Source organism: Giraffa tippelskirchi, chromosome 2 (genome assembly GCF_054371585.1).
Source record: "Giraffa tippelskirchi isolate mGirTip1 chromosome 2, T2T-mGirTip1v1.2.pri, whole genome shotgun sequence".
NCBI lineage: Eukaryota > Metazoa > Chordata > Mammalia > Artiodactyla > Giraffidae > Giraffa > Giraffa tippelskirchi.
Genome location: NC_137276.1, coordinates 65984438 through 66002941, shown reverse-complemented (window position 1 = coordinate 66002941; position 18504 = coordinate 65984438). Strand labels below are relative to the sequence as shown.

General features: G+C 51.3%; 1 protein-coding gene and 1 non-coding gene across 8 annotated transcripts in view; one reads left to right on the top strand and one right to left on the bottom strand.

Annotated features, from left to right (window-relative positions):
- Window positions 1–1847: 1847 nt before the first annotated feature.
- Window positions 1848–1920, bottom strand: TRNAG-CCC (transfer RNA glycine (anticodon CCC)). Its single transcript has one exon. It is a non-coding gene; the product is annotated as a tRNA-Gly (tRNA).
- Window positions 1921–9189: 7269 nt separating this feature from the next.
- The window catches only part of PALD1 (phosphatase domain containing paladin 1), an 85647-nt gene continuing 76332 nt past the window's right edge, over window positions 9190–18504 (top strand). For 3 of the 7 annotated variants that reach the window (XM_081573872.1, XM_081573866.1, XM_081573862.1), the window contains exon 1: window positions 9393–9743. The gene's annotated coding sequence lies outside the window, so the exon portion shown is untranslated. Of the gene's footprint in view, window positions 9343–9392; window positions 9744–15965; window positions 16075–18504 lie in introns of those variants that run through there. The other 4 variants (XM_081573869.1, XM_081573863.1, XM_081573873.1 and 1 more) reach the window with 2 other exon arrangements.

Sequence of the window (18504 nt, the reverse complement as noted above, 5' to 3'; positions counted from 1 at the left end):
GCTGATACTACTGTATGTACTGCTGATAAGGCTGTTACTATATAAGGGACTTGAGCATCTGCAGATTTTGATACCCAATGGGTCCTGGAACCAATCCCAGTGGACCTTGAGGGACAATATCTATGCAGCTCCCAAAGTGCTAGAATATTAGAGACTCTGTCCTGCAATTTTCTCTCCTCCCTCCCCCCTTCTCTCTTTCCTTCTCACCTCAGCTGCAGAGTTGAGTACATAATTTTCCTTAAAATATCATCATCAGTACATTCAAGGCCTTTCTCTTACATTGTTCTCTTTATTTCATTTCCCCTTCATCGCATTTCTTTTTCTCATAGGCACCCAGGGTAGTGTGTCTGATAAACGTTTTTGCATAATGCACAGATTCGCATTAAAAAAAAAAAGCTATGATGATTTTTCTGTGTATGACTGTGGTTACTTTACATCAATGGGTATTGTATGGCTAATCCAGCTCTATTATTTTATCACAGGATACTGTGTTTTCAAGCTCATTCCACATTTCTGTGTGTGCACCTGGATTGTTGGGTGTTTCTGTTGAATGGGATTCTGTGGTTGGAATCCATGTGACTTATCTATTCCCTTAGAGATGGATGCCAGGGCTGGCTCCAGCACCACTGTCCAAACCACAGCGCGCCCGCTCTCTCTGTCTGTGTCCACTCCTGAACTTTGCTCCCAGCTCTAGAGATCATTTTTTGTCAGCCCACATACATCTGCCTCATGTTTTCAAATATCTGTATGGCATTTCCAGTTTCCTGGATGTTCTAGAGTTTATCTAGCCTGTCATCTCTCTGTCCACAGACTTTTCTCTTGTTTCCAATCTTGCACCATCTCAAATGAGGAATAACCCTATGTGGTTGTTAATCTGTCAGTTGTGTGGACACATCTCTAGGCTAAATTCCTAGAAATGAAATTGCTGAGGCGAAGAGTCTGTGCATGTGTCATGTGGACAGATGCTATCAAAAAGTGTGAACACATCCCTTTCCTATCCTCTTTTGGCATGATTTCTTTGAGGCTCAGAGAGGGTGGGTGACCTGATTGGAAAAACACAACCTGTGAATGTTGGCACCAAGACTAGACCTCAGAAGGCTGGGCCTGGGCCAATTATCTTGCCAAGGCACTTCACTGGTTCCCATGTGTCCCAAGCTTTGGGGAGTCTGGGATCTTCCCTGTAAGTCTGGGAGGTTTTGGCCTCTTCAGGAATGTTTCTGGTGAGCAAGACATCTCCCTGCCCACCGATCTGGTGAGGTGTCAGCGCAGGAGCTCTGTTCCTGGGGACCAGGGTCTCGTCGCCATACGAAGGCCTTGGGAAGAAGCTGTCAGGCCGCTGTGGCTCCCTTGACCCCTGCCCTGCCCCCCTCCCCTGCAGCATCTTCATAAATGGCTCTGTCAGAGTGAGACATCCTTGGGAGCCTGAGTGGTGTTGCTTGGATACAACTGGGCAACAGATCTGGGTTATTTAAGGGAGAGGGAGAGTGGGAGGGAAGGGGTGACAGCCTGTTTATTCAGGGATGGATGGTCTTCCTGCTGCAAGGTTTGGCAGACCCCCTCGTCTCCCCCTCATCCTATCCCGCCTCATTAGTTTCAGTGTTCAGGGCCTGGGATTCTGCAGTGAGACCCAGCAAAAGGCCACTGGGCACTTCTTACTGATAGCAGTGGGGGAGGGGATTCTCTGCATGTTTGGGAGGCACTATGCAAGTAGGGGAGGGGGAGAAGGGAGGAGGTGAAGGCAGAGGGAGACACCTTGGAGGGGATCTTCTTTTCTCCCTCTCTTTTTTAATATTGATTTTTTATTTACTTGGCTACGCTAGGTTTTAGTTGAAGCATATGAGATCTAGTTCCCTGACCAGGGATCAAACCTGGGCCCCCTGCGTTGGGAGCTCAGAGTCTTAACCACTGGACCATCAGGGAAGTCCTTGGAGGGGATCTTCCGATGATGCTAGCAGCCATAACTGCTGTTATGTTACTGAGTTTCTTCTTGGACAGCTAGTAAAGTCTTTAAATTTGTTAGTTCACCTAATCTCGAATGAAGTTGCTTAGTCGTGTCCGACTCTTTGAGACCCCATGGATTGTAACCTACCAGAGGAACCTGGTATGGGATTTTCCAGGCAAGAGTACTGGAGTGGGTTGCCATTTCCTTCTCCAACACAATCTCAAAATCTTATCAAAGTGTGTGTGACTATCATTTTATAAGATTTTTTTTTTTTGGTCTCACCATGCAACATGCAGCATCTTAGTTCCCTATTTAGTCACTAAGTCTAAAGTTGCTAAGACCATTTGCGACCCCATGGACTGTAGTCCATCAGGCGCCTCTGTCCATGGGCTTTCCCAGGCTAGAATACAGGAGTGGGTTGCCATTTCCTTCTCTAGAGGATCTTCCCAACCGAGGGATCTAACCCAAGTCTCCTGCGGTGGATGTGTGGAGTCTCAGCCATTGGACTGCCAGGGAAGTCTCAACCCTCATTTTCTAGATATGGAAACAGAGGCTCAGAAAAGCTCAGAAACTTGCCTGAGTTCACATAGCTCAGAAGTGGCAGGAACTGGAATTCAAACTCAAGTCTGTCTGATGACAAAGCCAAAACAGATCACTTTGCATCACTGAACTGGTAGGACATCCACTTCCACTTTGAACTAACCTGATCCCCCAGTACCCCAGTTCCCACTCCACCCTGCAGGAAACACATCATTCTGAAATATCAGTTTACTGGTCTGCCTGCCCTACAGACCTGTGAGCACCTCTGGCAAGGTGGGGTCTTCTCCCTGAGCCCAGGTTCAGGCACATAGTAGGTACTCAACATTGCTGCTTGGAGCTCAGATGCTTGAGCAGCTCACCTCAGGCAGATCCTCACTCTCTCCCCAGTAGCCCTGTGAGGACCAGAAGACAGTGTCCTGCCACTGAGCCTTCTCTGCTCCCACTGAACAGACCCAGAGCCTTCAGCATTTCCTGGGGCTGGGCTCTAGATCTTTACCCCTGTGCTGTCTTGCTAGGAGTCAGCACCCATGTTCCCCAGGCAGGTGTGACCTGATTAGCAGGAGTCTACAAAGGTGTAGGGTAGGGTGGTGAAGGCTGCTAGGTATCTGTTCCTGTGTGGCTTGGGAAGAAAAGAAGTTAACTCTTTCAGTGCCCAAACTTTTAGAGGTTACAGCTCCGACTGGGCTGGGCTGAACTGTGCGGGGAGGTGGAAGTAGGGAGCTGTGGCTTGGGAAACAGGGAGAGACAAGCCAGCTGAGCTGTGCAGAGGGACAGGTAAACACATGCATGGGTCCTGGGCTTATGCTGTAGTCAGCACTGTCCCCTCATCCTCCCCTGAACCCCAGTGCAACCTTACACATTGCGGAACATTATCACAGCCTGCCTTCAACCACGGTTATCCATCTAATAATGATGAGCATAAAAGCTGCTCTGTGCCAGGACAGTGCCAAGTACTTTGAAGTCATCATCCCATTTAGGTCCCTCAACCACCAGCTCAGGTGAGTGAGGTATGTATCATGGGTTACCTGAGGGTTAGAGACCCCATCGTTTCCAAAGTGGCCCCATCAGTACATTCTTCTTTACTATTCTATTGTATTATTTTCTTCCTAGCCAAGTCACTTAGGAATGATCTTGCTTCTGTTGATATTAATATTTGCTTCTTTATTGTATCCCCTGCCCCCACTCTACTAAAATGTCAGCCTCATGAAAGCAGGACCTTGTCTGCCTCATTCACTGCTCACTGCCAAGGTTTTGGAATATAGAAGGGGCTCTGTAAATGTTCGTTGATTGACAGTGAATGAATGGAATATCTGTTGAATGGATGAACCAGGATTCCTTCTCCCTTTTCTCTCTTTTTCTTCTGATGGAGCACTCTCCTTATAGTACTTGAGGAATGTTCTGGAGGTAGAATCACCCTCCTTCCACTTGTCCTGGGCACTCTTTTGTCAGGCACTGAGGGGTGCTGGGGTAGGCCTCCAGGTTCTCTTGCCCTGGGGACCTCATTGCTCTTTGAAGCATTTTCAAACTGCAGGGCACAGATAAAATCAGTTTTGTGCACTGTAATCAATAAAAATAAAAATAAATAGGATAGGATAGATTAGAAAGTATCAGCGTGCATCACTTGTAGTAAAGCTAAGCATTTTGTATATATTTATGTCTCTGTGTAGCTGGTGGTCCCAAAGTAAAAAAATATATACATATATATAGTACATAGATATGTGTATATATATTTGTATGTGTATATATATGTATAATTGATTTACAATATTGTGTTGGTTATAGGCCATGATAATCTCATGTTAATACAGCAAAGTGATTCAGCTATATATATACATTTTCAGATTCTATTCCACTATAGGTTATAAGATGTTGAATATAGTAGATCCTTGTTACTCATCTATTTTATGTATAGTAGTTTGAATTTGTTAAGCTCATTTTCTTAATTTGTCCCTCTCTCCCTCCCACTTTGGTCACCATAAGTTTGTTTTCAATGTCTGTGAGTCTGTTTCTGTTTTGTATATAGGTTCATTTGTATCATATTTCAGATTCCATGTATAAGTGGTATTATACAGTATTTGTCTTTTTCTGACTTCACTTTTCTGACTTAACATTCTATCCACATTGCTATAAGTGGCAATTTTTCATTCTGTTGTATGGCTGAGTAATATTCCATTGTATAAGTACACATCTTCTTAAGCCAAATGTCTGTTTTTTAAAAAATTTTTTTTAATTTATTTTATGACTGTGCTAGATCTTCATCAAGCTTCCCAAGTGGCTTGATGGTAAAGAATCTGCCTGCCCAAGCAAGAGACGCAGGAGACTCTGGTTCAATCCCTGGATCAGGAAGATCCTCTAGAGGAGGAAATGGCAACCCATTCCAGGATTCTTGCCTGAAAAATTCCATGGACAGAGGAGCCTTGTGGGTTACGGTCTGCGGGGTCACAAAAAGTCAAACACGGCTGAGCGACTGAGCACGTACATACGGGTCTTCATTGTTGTGGTGGGCTGGGACTTCTCTACTCATGGGGCAAGGGCTTAGTTGCTCCACAACTTGTGGAATCTTCCTGTTCCAGAGATTGAACCCGTGTCCTCATATTGGGAAGCGGATTCTTAATCACTGGACCACGAGGGAAGTCCCTAAATGTTTGTTGACGGGCACTTGAGTTGTTTCCATGTCTTGGCTATTGCAAACAGTGCTGCTGTGCACGTTGGGGTATATGTATCTTCTCAAATTAGAGTTTTGATTTTTCTGGATTTATATCCTAAAATGTATTTCTTACTTTGAATCTCTGTCAAAAAAGTTTGAACCTAGTGTGTAAATTTGGGAAGTGGGAGATGCTATGCTTGGACCTAGGCCCAAAGGAAAGCCAACCAATGAAATTAATAATCCTGCTGATAATTATTAATATAATGTCAATTATTGGCCATGTATCCTGTGCCAAGCAGGAGTGCTCAGGTCCCAGCTTCCTGCGCAGAGGTGAGGGGGAAGGAGTTTGGAGCAAACTGAGGTCCTGGGAACAAGGAAGGCTGCCTGGAGGAGGAAGAACCTGAACTCAGCCTCGAATAACCCCTTGACCGTGGCAGGTTTGGGACTGGGTCAGAGTGTGAGTTCAGGTGGCAATAACAATAACGATAACAATAGCTTCAGTCAGTCAGCTCTGGCCAAGTGCGAGCTCTGGCTGAGTGCTAGGCACTCCTTTAATCTTCAGACATTTTCTGGAGGCATGAACAGCTCTATATACCATTTTACAAACAAGGAAAAGAAGACTTGGAGAAATATGGTGACTTTTAGGGTAGGGGTCTCATAGTGGTAAAACTGACAAGGTTAGGTCCAGGGCAAGTCAGCACTCCTCAGAGCCTGGGTCCTTCAGCCCTGCACTGCAGAGGGAAGGGCCTGAACAACTGAGGGCAGCTGGGTGCTGGTGGTGGGGCAGTGGGCCTGGAGGGGCAGCCAGGGCAAATGGGAATGGTTCTGTGTTGGGGCTCAGAGACCACCTGGCTCTCAGGGAAGAATGCAGGTTCCAAGACACATGTCCTGGAGGACCCATGTAGGTCCCAGTCTTGGCAGTAAGGGGGAGCAGAGCCAGAACAGCACTCTCCCTGACTTTGTCCATTCCCTGGGCCCAGTGTCCCCCAGCCTGTGGCGGGCTTGGCGCGTAGTGAGAAATAGAAAGAGCAGTAGGGCCTGTTTCTCATCTTTTGTCAAGTCTCATCTCTGTTGATTTGAACCCAGCTCTTCTGCCTTCTGGCGAGTCAGGAAATAATTCTTGGCTTGAGTGTTCCCATAAAGGAATTGGATGTTTGCATAGCTTATGGTTCTTTGCAGGGACTGAACTTGGGACTTGCTTGCCTGGACAGAGGGACTGTGGATGGCCACTGGTGATTCTCTTGGAAGCATGAGTAATGGGGTGGTTTACTATCTTTTACAGTAGCAGCTTGCCTGGTTTCAGATGGCGGTGTTTACTATCTTTTACAGTAGCAGCTTGCCTGGTTTCAGATGGCGGTGGGTGAGTCTGTGTGTGCTGTACTCGCCCACATACACACACATGCTCACTTGGACATCCACACTCATGCCCACTAGACATACCCACACAAACATGCACATTCTCATTCACATCTCTGCAAACATACATGAGCAACACAAGTACGTATGTGTGGATACTTGTGTTCACATGCAAGCACACAGTTGTTGCAGGGCCACCACTTTAGATGATAAGGGGGTGTCCTGGGTGTTTGTGCATCTGGGGGTGGGTGGTGGCAGTGCTGGTGGGGGTGCCAGATGAGTAAGGGTGGGTCTTGAGCCATCTAGTTTCTGAGATCCTGTTCTGGGACCACTGACCCTTTATCAGGGACTTCTGGGCTTCTGCTGTGAGTGTCCAGACCACTCGGGGGGCTTCTGTGGCAGTTTGCACTGAGAGAGTTGGCTCAATTGATTCTTCCTTTCTGCCTGGGGTTGGAGAGAGAAGGCAGAGTGGCTTCTTGTGGGTATACCTAGGGCTGCTGTGTCCTTTCCTTTTTCTCTTCTTCAACATTCAGCCTCCGTCCCCCTCCCAGGTGCCAGGGGTAGGGGGTAGGGAAGGAAGAAAGCCTGCAGGCTCTCTTGTGGTTGGGGGGAACCCCTAGGATGCTGCTCTGAGCAGGGACTTGGCAGAACCTTAGAGGCTGGGGGTGGCTTGGTGAGGCTAGACACTGTGGTCTGGACACCATCTGTACCTGTCTCTGAGATAACCTTGAAACTCTCATCCCTTTACTTCTGGGGCCTATCAGCTGAGCCTGGAGGCTCTCCATAGGAGCAAGAAGGGCTGTGGTTCTGGCTCTTCTGGGGACATCTCTGTCCTGGGCTTTTTGTTTGATTCAACAAGAACACCTACTGTGTGCATGGTGAACACAAATGAATGAATGACCAATGTTCCAGGCACTGTGCTAGGGACCAAAAGACAGTTCAGACATGGACTTTTATCCTCCAGGAGCTCAGTCTAGAGAGGCAGCCAGCCATAGATCCCAGCATCTGAGGGAGGAGGAGGGATGTGTGTGCATGTGTGTATGTGTATAGGTGTGTGCTTAAGCACAGTCTTAGTACACATGCGCACCCCTACCTTGGTCCTTGCTGCAAGGGCACATTATCCTGGAACTCAGCATCCTCCACCTGATGCAAAGAGCTAATTCATTGGAAATGACTTTGATGCTGGGAAAGATTGAAGGCAGGAGGAGAAGTGGGCAACAGAAGATGAGATGGTTGGATGGCATCACTGACTCAATGGACATGAGTTTGAGCAAACTCCGGGAGATAGTGAAGGACAGGGAAGCCTGGTGTGCTGCAGTCCATGGGGTTGCAAAGATTTGTACATGACTTAGTAACTGAACAACAGCAACAGCACCCTCAGTATGACAGGGGATCAAATGGGGAATCTGCAGGGACGGGGGGTGGGGGTTGTGAGGTTGTGCAGAAGAGGAAGGAAGGGAGCAGTGCCTAAGGATGGAGCTACAGTGTGCCATGCGCCACACCAGGGCATCACAGGCCCCAGCTCCCTGACTTGTCAACACTTTGAAGGAGGACAGGCTGTCCTCTGGCTGAGGAACTTGAAGACAGATTATGTATGTCACAGACCACACAGGCAGTAAGGTATGTATCAGCCTGAGCCTTGCTCTGCTGGTCTCCAAGCAGAAGGTAGACCTGCTTCCCAAGGCCACTTCTGGGCTTCCTCTGTTCCTCTTCACACACCTTGGATGGGACAGGAGGAAGCCCACACATTAAAAGAGGGGTAATAAAAGTAGTCATCTCATAGAATCATCCAGTGAAGTACTTGAGACCTAGGTGCTGGAGGCCTGGTAAGAGCACCATAAATAACAGCCATTCCTCTTGTCTTTCTTTGTTCTTAGGGCTCACAGGGGCTGCAGGGCCTGCATGTCCCTCTCCTAGCCCAGTGCCTTCTGGCCTGACTTTGGAGAGAGGGCAGGCCTGCACTGCCTTCATCACTGGGAAAACCTGGACTTCACTGACTCCCACTCTATCCCTGATTGTGGGCGAGGCAGGTAGTGACAGGTGAGGAAGACGCAGGTCCCCAGTGCAGGGCAGAGAGAAGAGGGAAGTGACTCACTAACTACAACAAATTTCGTCTCCCTCAGAAAAACAGTGGTGAGAGTGAACGCACGTAGGTGCCTTGGAGGCACGCACCAGCGGAAGGCTGGCAGGGACTGCTGGGGCGTTCGGGTGGGCCTAGCTGTACTGCCTCCCCCAGTTAGGGGAGGCGGAGACAGGCCCTTCTGGGGGTTAGGATTGTGCCTGTCACTGCAGGGAGCCATGGGTGGGGACAAAGGGACCTCTCCCCTTCCGAAGTTTCTGCCGGGTTCTTCCCTTTTTGTCTCCGGGTACTGAGGGTGTCCAAGGTTTGGGAGAAGCCCACCACTGAGTGGACAGCCTGCTCTTTAAGGGCTCAACCGTTGACTCCTGTGGTGGCGAGGTCCCGAGAGAGCAGTCGCCTAGCTCAGGTTGCACAGCACAGCGAGATTCTTCCGGCGCTCGCCGAGGCTTGGCTTGGCTTTAAAAAGCAGAGAGCGGCGAGGGCCCGCCGATATCCCGGGGAGCTGGAGTCTGGGCGGGGGTGTGGCGCCGAGAGCTTTTGCTTCTTTCTCCTGCCAGGGAGGCTGGATGTAGGGTTTGGTCTTTTTCCAGAAAGAGCCGAACTCATGACCAGGGAAGCGGAACTGGTTTCCCAGGCAGTCTCCCCCGCCCCAAACTTTTCCTCCTAGGCGGAGGGTGGGCTGGCGGAGGGAGGAAGCGGGACCGAGAAAGGTGGGGCCAGCCGTTCCCTCTCCACCAGGCAGCAGCGGCTCTGGAATGCCAATCCGGACGCTGCTTGGTGAGTGTGTCTTTAAATCCGAGACCCCCGCCCCCTCGGCGGCTGGGTCCGGGGCTCTCGCTGGCTGGGCGACGGCGGGCGCGGTGATTGGCGGCCCCGCCGGGTCCGCCCTCGGCGTGGGGGTCGCGGGGCACGCGGAGCCGAGCGGCGCGCTCCGGCTGGGGTGCGCGGCTCTCTACTCAGGCGAGCGCGGCCTCCTGCGCTTGTGCCCTCGCCTCGTCGCGCCCGGCCTGCCAGCCTCCGGAGCCGCCTCTGCTCACGGATGGGCTGGGGAAGTTGGGAGGAGCGAGCCGGAGCCAGTACCCGGCGCGACCCGCCGCTGCCTAACTCGGCGCCCGCAGTTCGGGCGCCGCGCGCCTGCCGCAGGAGCGCGGATGCCCCCCGGGGCCACAGGCTGGCAGGTACCGACGAGTCCGGACGCGGAGCGGCCCAGGGAGGGCTGATGAGGGACTCTTCTGGGCACTCCCGGGCCGGGGCTGCTCCGACCATCCACTCCCCATCCCCTAGATCACAAGCCTCTCTGGGCTCAGTGGAGAGGAGAGATCCTGGCCCCTCCCACCGAAACCCGCACGGGATCGGTGCCTGGGAGAGAAGCGGAACCACACATTTTAAACAGGAGTTATTGAGTCGTTCTGTCTGTCCGGCTCGGCTACGCGCTTTCTCCAGGAGCTTTCTCTCCGTCTAGGGTAGATGTGGGATGGCGACACCTCCACCCTTGATGGCTGGTCCTCGGGCGAGACCTGAGAGCTGGGCTTCCCTTGCAGCTGCGGCGAGGCAAGCCGCCTCATGTTCCACACCTGAGGTCCCTGGGCTCCTCCTTAGGCACCTAAGGTCCATGGAACCGGGAAGAGTTCAGAGATCCCAGTGGGTGCAAGCTTTGATGTTGGGCCCCATCTGGCTCTTTCCTTCTGTAGGCCTGGGTCTCCCAGGGGAGCCCTTTTTTCATCTTCAGAGGTTTTTCTTGGAGGGGCGGGTGGCCTGTCAGAAGGCAGAGGGCAGTGTCAGGGAGACTACTGCCCTGGACTGTTAAAAACAGCCAGGACGGTTGGAACATGTTATTACCTCTTAGGGAGTCAGAAATGGAAGAAAAGCTCCCCTGACTTCAGGAAGCTTCCAGCTTCTCGCTCTCTCCACCAGAGTTCCATGCACCAACTCCTTGGCTTCCTGCAGAGCAACCTGGACCCAGTGACTGAGCATTTCTTAAATGCCAGGCACTGGGCTCTGCCAAGGAAGATGGGAGTGGTGGAAGGAGTTGGAGGGTTCTCCCCTTAGGTGGCTTAGCCCCACAGTTGCGGCCGGGTGGGGGGCGGTGAGGGGGTGGGACACAAGGCATAAAAACAGAAATTTCTTTACTGTAAGGTTTCCATACCAGTCTGGGACTAATAGTAACAGTGGAAATACCAAGAGAATACACATGATTAATTGCTGAATGAGTGACACAGGCTGTAATTGCCAGGGAAGCTAGGATGCAATTCTCATGCAGCCATGCAAATATGTTTGAAATATTCTTGTTCTACTTCCATACCCCTCCTTTCTGATTACCCTGCTGCTTAGGACCTCCCACCACCTCCAGGGACAGGGAGCAACAGGAGTGTGCCCCAGCCCCATTCCTAGTTGCTTTTTTTTTTTTTCCTGCTGACTGAAGCTATTCCGGACTTCAGGAGAAGTACGTTTGGTTTCTGGGGTCAGGCTGACCCTCCTAGCTTCCCTGGGGCTTCTGAAGTTTGGGGTCTAGATCCAGCCTTATAGGAGGAAGTCCTCACTTCCTTTCTGAAGAGCTTCTGTCTCTGGGGGCTGGGGATGAGCTTGGCAGGCTGGAGCCCTGGAGCCAGACACTGTTTCCTGTGAGTGCAGATAGACAATCTTCTTCTCGCTGGCCATCAGGGTTGGAATTGGGGTGTTGGAAGTGGACAGGCCCAGCAGAACTGGCTTGAGGTTAGTGGTACCTGGGGCATCTGTGACCTCACCTCTGAGGTTCTGCTGTGCCTCGGGCTCTGCTCCCTTGCCCATCATCCCTGGCAAGTTGTCCTGGAACAGTTTGTAGAGGTGGCAGTGAGCTTGTGCCCGTGGCCTTGGACACTCTTCTGGGTGTGGGAGTTGCTGAGCTTACCCTTTAGCCCTTGGCCGGCACTGTGAGTACTTGGGTGAACACACACCCACCTGCCTCCAAACAAGTGATGCCTATGGGGTCATCCAGGAACAGGTGGGGAATGCTGGCGTGGCCAGAGATGTGTGCGAACACACTCAGGTTTATAGCTGCGTGGGCTGGGATGGTGAGGAACTGGATACAGTGGACATGAGAGCAGACACAGGAAGACAGTAGGGGTGGGCAAGCAACTCAGGGCACAGACACGTGCAGGGGCAGACAGTGAACACACAAGCGGGAACAATGAATAGGCTGCAGATACTGTATATACAGATCTATGCCATCATGGAGGCTTGGCTGACAGAAGTAGACAGGCATATTGGTGGGTCCAGAGAAGCACAGACAGAGATCTGAGCTGACATTCACTGACGAGAGACATGGAGCCACGTGGATGTGACCTGAGTCCCTGAGAAGACACGGAGTTGGCTGTGAGCACTTGGACCACAGACACTTAGACCTGCTGAGTCACCCGGCTGCTGCTGCTGCTAAGTTGCTTCAGTTGTGTCCGACTCTCTGCGACCCCATAGACAGCAGCCCACCAGGCACCCCCGTCCCTGGGATTCTCCAGGCAAGAATACTGGAGTGGGTTGCCATTTCCTTCTCCAATGCATGAAAGTGAAAAGTGAAAATGAAGTCGCTCAGTCGTGTCTGACTCTTAGGGACCCCATGGACTGCAGCCTGCCAGGCTCCTCCATCCATAGGACTTTCCAGGCAAGAGTACTGGAGTGGGGTGCCATTGCCTTCTCCGGAGTCACCCGGCAGCAGAAGGCAGAACACAATCAGAGGTGGGTACCAAGAACTGTTGTGCTGGAGAAGACTTTTGAGAGTCTCTTGGGCAGCAAGGAGATCAAATCGGCTAATCCTAAAGGAAATCAACTGATGCTGAAGCTGAAACTCCACTACTTTGGCCACCTGATACGAAAAGCTGACTCATTGGAAAAGACCCTGGTGCTGGGAAAGATTGAGGACGGGGAGAAGGGAGCAACAGAGGATGAGATGGTTGATGGCATCATCGACTCAATGGACATGAGTTGGAGCAAACTCCAGGAGAAAGTGAAGGACAGGGAAGCCTGGCGTGCTGCAGTCCAGGAGTTCACAAAGAGTCGAACACACCTTAGTGACCAAACAACAACAACCAAGATGTAGTCCAAGACAGGCACTGTTGAGTTATTCCTGTGACTCTGTGTGACAGTGGTCCCTGAAAGTTGACTTGTTTGGCATAGTGGCTGTGCAGGTGCTGAGTGGTGTGGCTTCATTTCTAGATTCCTGCTTTGGGGTTGGAGAAGGCAATGGCACCCCACTCCAGTACTCTTGCCTGGAAAATCCCATGAACGGAGGAGCCTGGTGGGCTGCAGTCCATGGGGTTGCTAAGAGTCAGACACGACTGAGTGACTTCACTTTCACTTTTCCCTTTCATGCACTGGAGAAGGAAATGGCAACCCACTCCAGTGTTCTTGCCTGGAGAATCCCAGGGACAGGGGAGCCCAGTGGGCTGTCCTCTATGGTGTTGCACAGAGTCGGACATGACTGAAGCGACTTAGCAGCAGCAGCAGCAGCAGCTTTGGGGTTTGGAGACCCCAAAGGGCTCAGTATCCTCTGTTTAACCCTGAGAATTCTTTGACCTCCCTATTCCCTAAGTTGCAGGGCTGGGTGCATGCCTTAAGCACCGGCAGGGGCTCCTTGAACTTTGAGGTTCATCTCCTCTGGGTCTGCAGAACTTCCTGAAGTGAGACCGTGCTGCCGGGGTAGGGAAGGAACCTGGTGGGGACTCTCCTTCTTAGCCCAAACCTTAGGGTTTCTTGCAGGGAAGGGACAGTCCCGGGGGAGAGAAAGAGTAGACTTGCAGTTGGATCTTTGGTGAGACCTTTGCTCTCTAGTGTGGACTGCCCCTCCCCCAAACCCTGGACTTGGACAGGGAAGGGCCCTGCCCCACCATTTGGCTATGGCCCAACCTGGAGATGGGCAATATGGCTGACACTAACTCACTGTGTTACCTGGGCAAGTTACTCAATGTCTTAACTAACTCATCTTTAAAGTGCAACCCCTCATCTTTAAATGGGGCCAGTAACCCCTCACCCTTGGGGTGTGGCGAGGGTTTAATGTGAGTGGAAAGTGTGGCCGAGGGTCTGGCACAGAGCGAGCACTGTTGGTGGAACTTTGGTGAGCAGACTTGCTCTGTGGCCAGGACTCCCCAGAGCTGGTCAGCAGCCAGGTGGCCACATCCTGGGAAGATGAGCAGGCCAGCACCTCTGATTTGAGAGCTTGAGGGCTTTGTTCTCACTTCTCACCCCGCAGTCGCTTCTTAGCCCTGTGGGACCTTTCCACGCTTGCAGGAGGCTGTATGAAGCTTGGGCCTGGCCTGCTGGCCTCTGGGAGGGGAGCCAGTGGTTTGCTAAGAATAGTCCCAAATTATGGCTCTGCCTCCCAGCGGACAGCTGTGTACCTCCCCAGTCTGGGCCAAGGAGCTGGCAGATGGGCATTTTGTGTTTCTTGTAACTGGCACTCAGCACAGGGATGAGCTTAGGAGCAGCAGGCTGGATCTGGGCAGAGGCCTTGATGTTCTTCCTAAGTCTTCTGCTGGGACCGGGGGGAGAGAAGGCCCAGGGAGAATTAGCCTTTAAAACCCCCGAGTTCCTCTTCCATTTAGAGCTTGTCCTGACAACTGACTGTCTTCATACCCCCAATACATCTTAGTGATTAAGATTACTAGGTCCGGAACCAGACCATGAGGGTCTGAGTTTTGGCTTCTTCCTTCACTGGCTCTGTGGCATTGGGCAACTCACTTAACTTCTCTGTGCCTAATTCCCTTGTGTAACAGGATTAATAATAATGCCCTTAGAAGAATGTCACAAAGATGAAAGGAGGTAGCATATGGAGTGCCCTCGTGGTAATGTATGGCTCATAGTAAGTGCTCAGTAAACATTCGGTGCTGCTATTACCATGATTACAGTGATCTCAGCAGAGCGACAGGCCTGTGAAACCACAGAGGCCAGGCTGTTTGCACAGTGCTTCAAGGTGGGAGGGCCCCGGGATGCTATCTTGGTTCCAATTCCTGGCCTTTCATGCCCCAGATTCAATGTGAGGTGCAGGGGACCAAAGGTGAGTGAGACTCAGTCCCTGCCAGGTGAGAGAGGCACCTGTGTACCTTCTACCATTGGTACCTTCTGGGTACCAGTGCCAGCTGTGGGCAGAGCTGAAGGGAGGGAAGGGCTTGCCTGGGCACAAGGTGATGCTTCAGGTGGGCTTTGAAGGATGGCCAAAAGTTTGCAAGGATGAGAAAGGCTTCTCAAACAGAATGAGCAGCCCATGCAGAGATGTGGCATCTTGGCATGTTTAGGGAACATGAGCAGATCCACAGACCTGGGGTGGGGCCCAGGCTCAGCATTCCCGGCCTGTGATCTGCTGTCCCTCCCACACTGGGCTCAGAGACAGTCCTGGCCTCCCTCTTAGGACATGAGAGGCCTAGAGGCCTTTTACTTTAAGGAATCACTTTCCCTGTCTATCTCCCCATTCTCCAGGGGACCTCCCTGCCCTCTTATGAATGCCTGCCAGCCCTCCCTGTGTGTTAGTTGTTTAGTTGTGTCCAGCTCTTTGCGACCTCATGGACTGTAGCCTGCTGTGCTCCTCTGTCCATGGGATTCTCCAGGCGAGAATACTGACATGGGTAGCCATTCCCTTCTCCAGGAGATCTTCCTGACCCAGGGATTGAACCTGGGTCTCCTGCATTGCAGGTGGATTCTTTACCATTTAAGCCACCTGGGAAGCCCTGCCAGCCCTCCCTGCGGCCCCTCATTTTTGAGCTGGGGGCTCCAGACTGCCCCCATTGCAGCATCAACATGCCTGTTTTTGCTCTTAGCTGAGATGCCTGTAGGTTAACAGATCCCCTTTCTCAGGAATGAACTGAGGACTTTGAAACCTCTCCTAAGGATTGAATGTCTAATAGTGGAATTCCTGGACCTTGGAAGTTGTTTTATTTTCTTTACCTGACATGTGTACTGGATTTTCAGCCCCTGCTTGGGCTGGAGCTGAAGCATGCTGATGAAAGAGAGACATGGGGCATCTGGGGTTACCTCCATGCCCATGGCAGGCAGTACGGAGCATCTGGGAACTGGGTGTGCCCCTCCTGACCCTGTGGGCTCCCAGGGAGCTGGGCTTTCGGAAATTCCAGGAGGAGAGAGGGTGTGGTGCTAGGACGGCTGTGGGTCCATGGCTGGGCTTCCCGCCCTCACCCATGAGACACAGGCCCCACTGCCAAGAGGCTGGTGCAAGGGTATTTAGAGGGGGAGAAGTGGGTGCCCTCAGATGACCCTGGGCTTTGCCGGCCTCTACATGCTTCTGGGTCCTAGGCTCTGCATGTCTGCAGGCAGTGGCCTCTGTCTGGGCCCTCCCCAGAGTGGAGGACGGGGCCACTGGGTGTTTTTGAAGATTCTGTTTAGAAAGCACAGAGGAGAACCTCTCCTCTTTTCTTTTCCTGCAGAGCTCAGGAAGGCGTGAACCCCTCTCCTGCCAGTCACAAAGAGGCTGGTGGATGTGTCTACTTTGACTGCCATCCTGTAGTTGCTGAGTCCTTCTCCTGGGTCCCTGAGGTTGGTGCTGACCCCTCATCTCCCTAGGGCCCTGATTGGCAGGCCCCAGAAGACCTCATCTAGTCTGGATCTGATTGGGCCCATCCCCACGCCCATCCTGGCTTTAGCCTTAGTTTGACTACTTTCTTGCTGGTGCTTGCTCCCTGCCATGGCTATAGCCCTGTCTGTTGATGGAGTTCACAGCCTTGGGGAGTCCTTGCAGGTGCCGCTCCGCTGGCTCACTCCGGGGCCTGTGGGGAAGCTCTGGTTTTCAAATGCCCCAGAGAAAAAAGCTCAGAGCCCTCCCTGGAGGTAGAGGCCCAGCATTATAGAGCCTTCTGGGGAAGTCTGGAGCAGGTCTCTTACTTCTCCTGGGCTCTATGCATGTGGATAAACCCGGGACTAGCAGTTGACTGCTTCCTCTGAGCCCAGTTTTTCCATCTGCAAAATGGGCATAATTATGTTTTCCTTGTCTACTTAAAAATTAAAAAAAAAATGAGGTGAAATTCACTTGTTGTAAAATTAGCCATTTTGAAGTACAGCTACAGTGGCATTGAGTTTATTCACAATGTTGTGGCACCACCTCCTCAAGTTCCAGAACATTTCATCACCCCAAGGGACATCCCTTCCCCATTAAGTGCTGACTCCCTTCCTCCTGCCTCACTTAAGTTTTATTGAGGTGTGCGTACCAGAACATTCACCCACCCTACAGGTGCAGCTGGCTGAGTGTTGGTGAGCGTCATGGGCATGCAGCCCCCACCCCAGTCAAGTGTGGGAACACTTCCATCACCCAGAAGTTTCCTGGGGCTCCCCTGCAGCCAGTAGTTGCTCCCATGCCTGGTCCCAGGCCACTTATCTCCTGTCACTCAGGTTTTGTTTTTTCTAGATTTTCACGTAAGTGGACTCATCTAGTTAATAGGTATATTTTAAAATTCTGCCTGTTTTATTCAACATGATGTTCTTTTTTTTTTTCAATTTATTTTTGACTGCACTGGGTCCTCTTTGCTGTGTGTGGGCTTTCTCTAGTTGCAGTAAGTGCGGACTTCTCTCTAGCTGTGGTGCACGGGCTTCTCATTGCAGACTTCTCTTATTGTGGAGCACGGCCTCAAGGTTCGAGGGTTTCAGTAGTTGTGACGCTGGAGCCTAGGTGCCCCAAGGCATGTGGGATCTTCCCAGACGGGGATTGAATCCTTATTCCTTGCATTGGCAGGCAGATTCTTTTTTTTTTTTTTTTTAATTAATTTATTTTTTATTGAAGGATGATTGCCTTACAGAATTTTGCTGTTTTCTGTCAAACCTCAACATGAATCAGCCATAGGTATACATATATCCCCTCCCTTTTGAACTTCCCTCCCATCTCCCTCCTCATCCCACCCCTCCAGGTTGATACAGAGCCCCTGTTTGAGTTTCCTGAGCCATACAAGCAAATTCCCTTGGCTATCTATTTTACATATGGTAATATAAGTTTCCTTGTTACTCTTTCCACACATCTCACCCTCTCTTCCCCTCTCCCCATGTCCCTAGGTCTGTTCTCTATGGCAGGCAGATTCTTAATCAGTGGACCGCTAGAGAAGTCTTCAGTGTGATGTTCTTGAGTGTCATGTCACGTGTTCTAGGAGTGTATTCCTTTTTTCGCTGCTGGTTATGTATCCCAGTGTGTGTAGGGCCCATAGCTTGCTTACCGAGTTCCCAGTTGATGGATGTCTACCCTGCTTTTGAAAATGTTTTCGCATCAAAAAAAAATTAAGTAGTTGTCTTTACAAAGGATTCGGGTAGTAGCTTCCTAGAGAGAGGGAATGAAATGTGAAAGCCCTTCCCTTCCTTACTTCCTTTCCTGGCCGGTATCTCTGTCAGCAGTTTGTGGATATCCCTCAGTCATCTTTTCTGTGCCTCTGTATGCATTTGTGTAGTTTTTATTTGGGGGACATAGACAGAATTGCACTTGGTCCATGGCTCTGGGGTCCACGTCTTCACTTAGCGCTTTGTCTTGGGAGTGTTGCCAGCACAGTTATCCAAGTTCTACACCTTCCCAGGGAGCCATCCCTGGGCTGAGGGCCCAGAGGTGAGGGTCCTGGGCCCGGCAAACAGGTGTCTACTCCTCCCCCTCCTCTGGCTCCAAGCTGGGGCTCAATGAGCCTTTGGGGGAGACAGGATGAAGGCTTTGTGGAGGTGGTCAATTTCAGGCAGGTTTCTAGAGGAGGAAGGCATTGGGACAAAAGGGGTCAGCCTGTTATGGGTAGACGTGCACTCCCGCTGGCTTCACCAGCGCCTCCTACGCAGCAGCTGCCAGCAGGGGCTTCCTCTTCCTGTCTCTGTGAAGTGTCGCTGGAAGGGATAGGCTGAAGGAAAGGGAGGTTTGCTGGGTGGACAGAAGATGGACTGAGACCTCCCTTCTTGTTGCAGCAGAGTTGCCCCTTGCTGAGGCTGGCTGCAGGCAGCATGCTTGGATAG